General features: G+C 45.6%; 1 non-coding gene across 1 annotated transcript; it reads right to left on the bottom strand.

Annotated features, from left to right (window-relative positions):
* Positions 1-451: 451 nt before the first annotated feature.
* Positions 452-558, bottom strand: LOC118012704. Its single transcript, XR_004679776.1, has one exon. It is a non-coding gene; the product is annotated as a U6 spliceosomal RNA (small nuclear RNA).
* Positions 559-10853: the final 10295 nt, after the last annotated feature.

Genomic DNA, 10853 nt, shown 5'->3' with positions numbered 1-10853 from the left:
ACCCTCATGATAGGTCTTGTATGTTGTCATGACAGAAATGACAATGACTGATCTAGAGCTATATTTTATACTTTACAGAGTTCCTTACAAAGGACAGCTTATTTAATCTTCATGATGACTCTAGGAGGTTGGTATTGTTTTTCCTATTTTTGTGGGTGAGGGAATTAAAATAAAGATCAAGGGACTGGCCCAAGGTCACACAGATTTTGCATGGCAAACTGGAGCTGGAAAAGATGTCTCTGGTTCAAATGTATGTGCTCATACCCATCACGCTCCATGGAACTTTATCCTACGTGTAGGCACTCCGGGGCTCAGGGGCTTTCTAAGTAGGAAAGCAAAGTGTCAGAATTGTTTTTTTCAGAAAGAACACCCTAAAAATACAACCAGATAACAAACATAAAAATATTCAAATTCATTGATAACCAAAGAAACAAGATGCTATTAATTTTCTTTTAATATGGAATGCTTCACGAATTTGCATGTCATCCTTGCCCTGGGGCCATGCTAATCTTCTCTGTATCCTTCCAATTTTAGTATATGTGCAGCCAAAGTGAGCACAAGATTCTATTAATTTTAAAATAAAAATGCCCAGTGCTGGTAAAGGTATGATATAACAGGCAGCTTCATAAATGGCTTGTACATACGTGAATCGGTATCACCCTTCTGCAAAACAATTTTGTGTTATTTTCTAAAAACATGTAAAAGACCCAGATGTTTGGAAAACAAATGAAAAAGCAAACAAACAAAAAACAGAAACAGACCCATAAATACAGAGAACAAACTGATGGTTCCCAGAGGAGAGGAGGTGGGGGATGGGCAAAATGGGTGCAGGGGAGTGGGAGGTACAGACTTCCAGTTACGGAATGAATAAGTCACAGCGATAAAAGGTACAGCATAGGGAATATGGTCAATAGTATTGTGATAGGGTTGTATGGGGACAGATGGCAGCTACACTGGTGGTGAGCACGCATAATATATAGACTTGTGGAATCACAAGTGCTTGTATTGTACATCTGAAAGTAATGTGTGTCAACTATGCTTCGATAAAATAAATACATAAATGAGTAAATAAATAAGTAAATAAATAACCTAGAGGCTTAAGTTTAAAATGCTACTATTAAGACTTAATCCTTAGAAGAAATCCAAAATTTGAGAAAGCTTTATGTACGAAGTTGTTTATAATAACAGTAAGAGTCAAAACAATAGGTAAGTGGGCGCCTGGGTGGCTCAGTTGGTTAAGCGACTGCTTTCAGCTCAGGTCATGATCCTGGAGTCCCTGGATCGAGTCCCGCATCGGGCTCCCTGCTCGGCAGTGAGTCTGTTTCTCCCTCTGACCCTCCTCCCTCTCATGTGCGCTTTCTCATTCTCTCTCTCTCAAATAAATAAAATCTTAAAAAAAAAAAAAAATAGGTAAGTAAAAACATCCATATCACAGATGCTTCTGAAATCATCTCAAGTCGGGGCACCTGGGTGGCTTAGTCAGTTGAGCGTCTGCCTTCGGCTCAGGTCATGATCTCGGGGTCCTGGGATCGAGCCCCACGTCGGGCTCTCTGCTCAGCCGGGAGCCTGCTTCTCCCTCTACCCCTGCTGGCCACTCCCCCTGCTTGTGCTCGCTCTCTCTCTCTCTGTCAAATAAATAAATAAAAATCTTAAAAAAAAAAAGAAATCATCTTAAGTAAAAAAAAAAAAAAAATCATGAATGAAAACACTGGTTAATGTAGTACCATCTGAACCATATAAAAATATGAACAGGAAAAAAAGTTAGAAGGAAATACACAAAAATATGAACCGTGGTAGTCTTTTTTGAGTAATTGGATTTTTTTCTTCTCTTATCTTCAGTATTTTTCCAAGATTCCATGTCCTATGTAGATATTACCTTTATAATTAGGAAGAATAACTTTATTTCAAAACTGAGAAAAACTTCACCACAGATGTTTACTTCTTTCAGTGAAGAGAATGATTTCCAAAAATTTTTAACAAAATCTTAGGCAGACTCCCAGTATGTCAGACAGATAAAAGGATGCAGTTCTGGATCAAGTAGGCATGGGGGGGGCAGGAGCCCTGTCCCCCAGCCCAGCCAGAGGCATCCCAGGGCATAAAATAAAAAGCAGCGGTGAAGGCAGGTCCCTGGTTTTGTAGCCAGCTCATGCTGTCTATCCAGGCAGGCCCAGGGAGCTGTTCTTGTCTCTGGGTCTGGCTGAGTGCACCAGTGCCTTGGGCGTGAGGACAACACCCTGGGTGGAGAGATAAGGATGTGATTCAGAAGCTCTGGAGCCCAGGACGAGCTCGAGAACTGTATCGACCTCCCCAGCACGCAGCCACCTCGTGAGATTCTGGGGAACCATCCTGCCAGCCCTACCCACGGCTTGACCCCTTGGAGTCAGATGCTGCATGTGGTCTCAGGCTCTTCAACTTACTGGCTGCAGCCTGCGGAGAACAGGCATCAAATAGCACAGTCCTGGACCCAACCCTGGACAGTGAGTGCTGACTGCTTCTGGCCACGCATCTGGCTTTCTGTAACATCCCAAGATTCGCATCATCGACAGGGCTTTGGAAAAACCTTACTTTTATCCAAAGAGCTGTCTGTGTTCTTTTTTCCCTCTATCCCCTGCCCAGTTGAGTCCTACCCCATCCCTCTCTCTAAATGTGAGAGAAAGATTTCTACTACGGGGGTGCCGCTCAAGCAAGGGCTAAAACAAGATTGCCTGGTGATTTTGTAAACCACCCGCTTCCCTCACATAACAGCAACTGCTCTTAGAAAGAGAATTAGTCCAAATAACGGTTTCCCTGCGGCATTAGCGTTTCTACAGCAAGCCACGCATGAGGCGTGCTCAGCCTGGTGAATTTTCTATCAGTTCTGGGAGTTACACATTTTAACCCAAATAAATATATTTGGCTCAGTATCAAATGAAAAAAAAATCATTCTTCAGCTTTTCCTTTCTTTCTTTTTTCTGCAAGAGCAAATGAACTTCACACACAGAAAAAGGGCATCTGCTCAATGCCAAACTCCCAATGTCCTACACCTTAGGTGAATTTAATTTCTCGGACCTCAAATAATTAAACCTAAATGAAGGTTTTCACTGTGAGGAAAATACAGTTCAAGTCTTTGGCTCATCTGGCTGTCATAGAGGCCTCCATACGACACAAAGGTGCAGACCCAAGCCCCCCAGATCCATCCATCTTGTTCTCACGCAAAGGGTGAGTCTGTCTTTTCCTGCCGAGGATTCTAGTGGCTCCATGACGCCCACAGGAACAGGGCAAACCCATCCTCAGGACAAAAGGGACAAGTCAAGAATCACACTTTCTCGAGAAGCCCAGTTAAATGAAACTAAACAGGAACTGACCCCAGATTTTCTTCCTCTCACACCTTCTCTTCCTTCTTTACTGCACCAACCACCAGAAGAATGACTCCAAACACCCGGTCCCGCCCCCACGATGGCACTCCTTGCTGGAAAAAGCCTTCGGGGACTTACACCATCCGTCTAGACTTCTTAGCTTGGTATGTGAGTCCTAGTTTGATAATAACCCTTAAAATTATAATACAAGTAGCTGGCACTTACTGAAACATCTTTCATGTGCCAGGCATTTGTGGAATATTATTTTATGTAACATTATCCTCACTAGAACCCCGGGATGAAGGTTTAATGATCTCCATTTTATGAAAAGAAAAACAAGCCCAATGTGGTAAACGGTCTGACCTCTGATAAATGGAGGGGATAGGGTTCAAGCCCAGGCTACTCTGACTCCAGGAACCCTCCCTTTTAACTGCCTGGCTATTCAGTTGGAGCGCATGGAGGGGCAGTTCAGAGGAGGGAAGAGGCAGGGGGAGGAGGAGCGAGAATCAGGATATGTCTTTCTTCTCCATCAGCCCTGAGCAAGAACAATGCAAGTGAAATGTAGTATTTCATTTTATCATGCAATGAGCATAATTAGGAAACAATGAGGAATGACAACTAATAATGAACCTTGTTTCTTCCTAATTAAAATTTAACGATTGTATTTCTGCCATTATTGCCCAGAGCAGCGGGGTAAGCTGTGCAGTAACAAGGCCAACTCTAAAAGGAGGCAGCCTGACTTCACAGATGGCTCAGCACAGCCCTGCCCAGGCATGCCAAGAAGGTACTGCTCCACAAGTGGTTGCTGGCTGCCCTCGTGGCCCAGCCATACTGGGCAGAACAAACCGGATGGGTAGAAGAAACGGTGGTTTATTAACCACTGTAATAGGCAACTGGCGAGTATTGTAATTCCATGAATACAGTGGGGAAAGGACAGGCTCCGGTGACACACAAAGCTAGGTTTAAATACAGACTCAGCCAACTGCTTGCTGTGTGATCTCAGGCAAGCTGATTAGCCTCTCTGAATCGGTTTCTTCATTTGTGAGTGAGCAGGAAATGCCTCAGGTAGTGCCGTTGTGAGCCGTAAATGATGTAAGAGAAACAGGGTGTCAGACTCTCCACTTGGTGGCAATCATCGTCTGAGGCTCCCCGAAACCTTTGAACATTGCCTGCATTCTAATCATTCATGTAAAACCTACCTTCCATCAGAGACTACAGAAAACTACATTTCCCAGCTTCCACTGCCCTGAGGAGCAAACTCGTGGTTTAACTCTACTGCTCAGATGGATTAGCAGAGTTACCGCGTGAAAGAGGCAGGGCCTGGGTTGGGTTTTGCTGGTACAGAGTGTGGCGCCTGGCTGTGGAGGAGACCGCGAAGGGGGCCGCTTCCTGATGATGGCGGCGGTGGCAGCCCCTTTGGTAGGCAGTTCTGCCGGAAGTGCTGGGAGTTCCTCCAGAAAGGCCTGCCTAGGATCTGTTTCTTCAGTCTGCAATGATTCTCTGCATTTTCTCTACCCACAAGTGTATCCCTTCCCACTTAAACTGGCCAGTGGACAGTGACAGGGCAACACCATGGAGGCCTGTTGGTGGAAGTGGAGGAAGTGAGGACAAGAAGATGTTTGAGAGGCTGCTGTGATAATCCAAGTTGGAGGAACAAGGGCCCCGACCAGAGAAACCCGACAGGTATTTCTAAGGAGTCTACTGCTTACACGTCTCTTTAATCTTTCGTCTTCTCTCCAAACCACAGCCAGCAGCTCAGGCTACGGATCAAGGTCCCCACCAAGACGACCAACATCGCTCCCAGTGAATCTGCCTGACTCCAGGCTCACACTCTCCTCTGCAGCTAGGATGATCTTTCAAAGTGGAGTCACTTCACCTCCTCTGCTAAAAAGGTCTTCCGTAGCTTCCTTTGTCTTTAGCACAAAGTCAGAATTTCTTATCATGGCCAACAAGGACCTTCACGGTCTGCAGCCTCGTCCCCTCCCACTCCCCCACCCCCTGCTCCTCTGACACGGCACATTGACCCACACTTACCTTCTCTCCCTTCTCACCTGTCCCCACCCCCGCCTTTGAAAATGCTCAGCCAGGACCTCTGCCTTCACACTGCCCACCCTCCTGTACCTGGGTAACTCCTATTTGCTTTCTGGGGAGGCCATCTCTGTTCCCCAGGCGAAGTTGGGTCTGCTATAGCACTTGGCCCCTCCTCTTTCATTGTCCCCACAGCACTTGTCTAACATCTGTGCCCGGAATATCTGTGTCCCCCTTCCATCCTGTACATTGTTCCCAGCACCCCTGAGTCTGGATGGAGATGTGGGGCTGCGTTAGCACAAGACAAGAAAGTCACACTTTAGAGCTAATATGGTTCACACGTGAATGGGCCTTCTCCAGGCTCATGCTCTATCCATCTACCAAATGGAAGTAAGGGACAGGGCAGCCCTAGGGCATGGCAGGGCCACAAGGTAGAGGGAGCATGGGTCCCTGAAGGCCTCTGTTGAAGGCTGCCTGTCACACAGTCACATTGAACTGAGAGTATGTAAGACAAAATAAACTTTTATTATATCAAAACAGAGTTTGGGTGGTAGCTTTATCTTCACTAACATAGCCCTGCTAGGGTATGGAGGGAGAACACACTTCCAGACACAAGCAGCAGTTCATTGTGGGGGACCAATCAGCACTGGTGGCATGAATGACAGAGAAAGATGCTCACAGGCCCAGCTGGAGAACCGCTGGACTTGAGAGAAGGGGGACAGCTTTTAGTGGCACCCATCAATTATTCTGAGAGGACAAATTCTGTTGGTACAGGGAAAAACAGGACCAGGGCGGAGATAATTTATATCATTTTCCATACAGCCATCACCATCTCAAAATCTCATTTCTTTCTCCCAACATGAGTCTTACATCCCGGCAGAGTCCCTGGCACGGTCCTCCAGAGAGAGGAAAACAGTGCACATATTTTTCTCTCCACCATAAATACCTGAGTGACTTGATGACTCAATTGAAAGCACTGAGGTGTAGGGACAATTTCCTCTTTCAGTGCCTGTGTATACATATGCTTATGTGTATATTTATAGTATACATATATATGGGCAGAATGAAGCTTGACTCAGTAAAAATAACCTCATCTCAAATATACAATGTGGGCACATTTCCTGGAAGGGGGGGAAAAAATCCTTCTCAGGTTCATAAGATTTTACAGCTGGAAGGGACCTAAGAAACTATCCAATTTAAACCCCTCATTTTGGGCGCCTGGGTGGCTCAGTTGGTTAAGCGACTGCCTTCGGCTCAGGTCATGATCCTGGAGTCCCGGGATCGAGTCCCGCATCGGGCTCCCTGCTCGGCAGGGGGTCTGCTTCTCCCTCTGACCCTCCTCCCTCTCATGCTCTCTGTCTCTCATTCTCTCTCTCTCAAATAAATAAATAAAATCTTTAAAATAAATAAATAAATAAATAAATAAATAAATAAATAAATAAATAAACCCCTCATTTTATAGTTGGAGAAACTGAGGCCAGAACCTCTGAGAAACTTGCTCCAGAGCCAACAGCTTCTTGTTACAGAGTCAGACCAGTGTCCAGATCCTCACTCTGGTGTCCTTTAGGCTTTTTAGTGTTTGGGATTTTATTCATAGGATGAAGAAGATGAAAAATACCAGGCCACTGGCTGAGGCATTAACTTGAAATGACGCCTTGCATGCAAGTGGCCTCAGGACCTGGCCATACAAGACTGCTGTCCCTCACGGTCAGCAGGACCTCCAACAGCCATAGCAGCCCCTCCTCCTGACATCTGCAGCTCCTTGGCTCTAGGTCCTTTCCCCGTATCCATCTAAATCTAGCTTACCCCCACTGGAAATCCATATGTAAAATAACCATAGTGACCATCTGATGAGCATTGATTGGCCAGAAGCTGTGGTAAGCACTTTACCTAAGTTACTCCACAAAGTCCTAACCAGAGCCCTGTGAAGTGAGTATGTGTTGCTCTGTTTTACAGGGGAGAACAGCAAAGTCTCAGAGAGGCCAAGTAACTTCCACAAGATCACACAACCAAGTGACAGAGCTGGGATCTGAACTCAGCTCTGTCAGGTCCCAGGGACCCTATATTCACTTTGCCCCAGCAGCACTGCCTCTCCAACAGAAGAACTGAGGATAAAGTAAGGTTTAAAGGATAGGCACAGTGGTGCCCAGGTGGCTCAGTTGTTAAGCATCTGCCTTCAGCTCAGGTCATGATCTCAGGGTCCTGGGATCAAGCCCCACAATGGGCTTCCTGCTTGGCAAGAAGCCTGCTTCTCCCTCTCCCTCTCCCCCTGTTTGTGTTCCCTCTCTTGCTGTGTCTCTCTCTGTCAAGTAAAAAAAAAAAAAAAAATCTTTAAAGGATAGGCACAGGAGTCACCCAGGACATGTAGGACTGGAAGATGTGTTCTTTGGGGAGATGTCCCATTTGGTGCTGCTGACAGAGCAGACACCCGTCCCCCCCGCCAACCAGGTGATGGGTGGGCTCTAAAAACTGGCCCTCCTTCCTGCCTGCTCTTCCCTCCCCCACCTTTCCCCAGTCTGGTGGGACTCTATACCATTTACCAACCCACCCTGCCCAGGCCAGACCTGAAGTCCAGAAGGTTCCCCTGTGAAATGTGGAGACTGAAATTTTCACATGGAGTTTATACTCAGCCATTCCCAGCCCCAGAGACTATCCATACATCTGTGCACCCACCAGGCCTTCCTTCACAACCTCCATACTATCTGAATGTGAAACAAGGCTGGACACATTTTAATTTATATGTTATATATTACATAAATGTATATTATAGATATAATTTATATATAGTAGAATACATATATAATGGAATATAAATATACATATAAAGGTATGTGAGTGTGTGTGTGTGAGTGTGTATATATATATATATATATATATATATATATATATTCATTGCTGTCCAGAAAAAAACGTTTCAAAAGTATTTATAGACTGAAGAAATGTTTGCTCTCTTTTTACCATGATTTTTGGTTTCCTGCAGCAGAGTGTGCTTGAGTCAAATGGGACCTCTGTACTCTCTAGCACCATAAAGCTTGTTGTCCTGAAGCTTTGTCTCTTTGGGCAATCTCCCTTCTTCTGCAGGGCCCCCACATACCCAATTCCTTTGGGGAAGGCCAACCTCCTCATTCAAACTTCTGTATCCTAAGTGACCCAACTTTTCTGGTTTCCCAGATTTTTGTTAAGTGATATCTGCATCTTCCAGGACTGGGATTTTGGCAGGCTTCCAGAGAGCTTGCAGAGATCACTAGGTTGCAAAAATATCATTTGGCCTGTAAACGGCTCAGGCAACTAGTTACATTTTCCAGAGTCCTTTCCACCACCCCTCCCCCAACATTTACTCACCTCTACTTCCCTCCTAGACCCGGGGACAGCCAGCATCAGCCTAAAGAATGAGTCTTTCTCTGCATGAGTATGCAGTTCACACACACACACACACACACACACACACACACACACACTCTGATTTCCATGGCAATTCAGACAGATGGAGAAGGACATAGACCATTCATTTGCTGGAAGGTAGATGTCTGACTTCCAGCCTTCTTGCCCTCCTTCCCTCCTTCAGACCCAGGAAGAAGAGACTAGAGGGGCATGGGATGACCACAGTCAAGTTCTCGTGGCCTATCATAGCTGTGTATTTCACCGGTGAGAACATGTGTTGGGATCCTCAGAAGACTGCCTGGAAGAATGAATGAAGGACCAGGAAGAAAGCATTGGGCACACACAGGTGCTATGTAATGATCAGCTGCCACAGCCAGGCCTTGCGTGCATTCAAGCAGGTTCTGGGCCTTGCGAGCCTTGTGCAGAGGGGCACGCAATGCAGGGCAACCACACGTGCCCTCTCCATGCTCTGTGTCCAATGCCTTCTCCACCATAAAGGCTTTCAGAAAGATAACCTCACAAAGCAGTGCAAAACTATCAAGCAGTTCTCCTGCTACAGGATACCTGGCCAGCTACCTCTGGTTTTTAACATGGACCCTAGCTACTCTGAGCAGGAATGACCCATGAGGGCAGATCTGTATCGTCACATAAACCTTCCTGACCACAGCACAGCTTACAAAGGTAGTCGCAGGAGAGCCGAGGGGAAGGTCGATATTGCTATGTTAAAAAAAAATATTAAAAAACAGACACCCCCTTCACATTGTAAATGTCATATCATGTTGGCGCCTAATCAACACTTTAAAGCATTAGCATTGTTTTAATCATTCTCCTATTGGGGAACAAATGTTGCATGTATAATTACACTGCTGCATTGTACTGACAAATAACCATGTAATGACATCGTTGGAATTTCTTGGTTCTTCATGGTAATGCCAAGTATAATTACCATGTAATCTGCCGAGAGCAAACAAGGTTGTAATTATTCCATAATCCAATCTAATTATGGGGCAACTGGATTGTTATTTGTGTTCAGAGGAAAATATACATGCAAAGAGAAGAAAAAGAAATAAATTCTCCCTCACTGTTGGTATGATATATCAGGGCGTTTGGAGATAGCCCTCAGTGATGCTACCATCTGCTTAGGTGATGAAGTATATGCTCATCGGTCAGTCAATATCTGGGGATCATCATCTTTCATGCTGATTGTGGATGGCCAGATGAAGGAATGACTACAGGAGCAAGTCCGAAGAGGCAGTAGAGGAAGCAGATGTTAACAGAGCCTCTGGAGGCAAACACCTGTCAATGGGACTTAGGGGATGAAGAGAGGCCAGCTCTCATAAAACATCTCACCCACCAGCCTCTCCTGTACTTTTGACACATACCTGGGACAGCCACATAGAGATTTCTGTAAATGTTCATATTGGATTCAGACTGATTAATCGTCCATGTCTTGTCACCTCTACTACGGGCCTTTTTCGGTGCATGCAGGACCGGGCCTGGGCCTTGCAGGGGAGCCAGGCAAAGAAGACAGAGAAGAATGGGATGAACAAACATGGGAAAAGGCAGTGGCAGAAAGTGTTCTGTGTGTGGCTTGGTGGGGGGCTACATTAATTTCCTAGGATTGCCCATAATAAAGTACCACGAACTGGGTGGCTTAGAACAATAGGAACTTACTGTCATACCATTCTAGAAGCTACAAGTCTAAAATCAAGGTGTCAGCAGAGCCACACTCCTCCAGACAGCTCCAGCAAAGAGTCCGTCCCGGCCTCTTCTTATCTTCTGGTGGTTTGCTGGCAATCTTCCGCCTGCCTTGGCTTGAGACAGTAAAACTCCAATCTTTGCCTGTCTTCCTGTGTCCTTTCTCTTCATATGGCATTCTCTTTATAAAGATATCAGTCATTGTATCAGGGGCCCACCCTACCCCAGTGTGACCTCATCTTAGCTAAATTACATTTACAATGACCCCATTTCCAAACAAGGCCACACTCTGAGGTACTGGGAGTTGGGACTTCAACATATCTTCTATTGAGGGGACACAATTCAACCCATAACAGGAACCTTTTATTCATACGTATATTAGGCACACATTCATCTCTATCTACTATGTGC

Source organism: Mirounga leonina, unplaced genomic scaffold (assembly GCF_011800145.1).
Source record: "Mirounga leonina isolate KUSES-001 unplaced genomic scaffold, KU_Mleo_1.0 Mir_151, whole genome shotgun sequence".
Taxonomy (NCBI): domain Eukaryota; kingdom Metazoa; phylum Chordata; class Mammalia; order Carnivora; family Phocidae; genus Mirounga; species Mirounga leonina.
The sequence above is the reverse complement of the archived record's forward strand: the minus strand, read 5'-3'. Positions and strand labels throughout refer to the sequence as shown.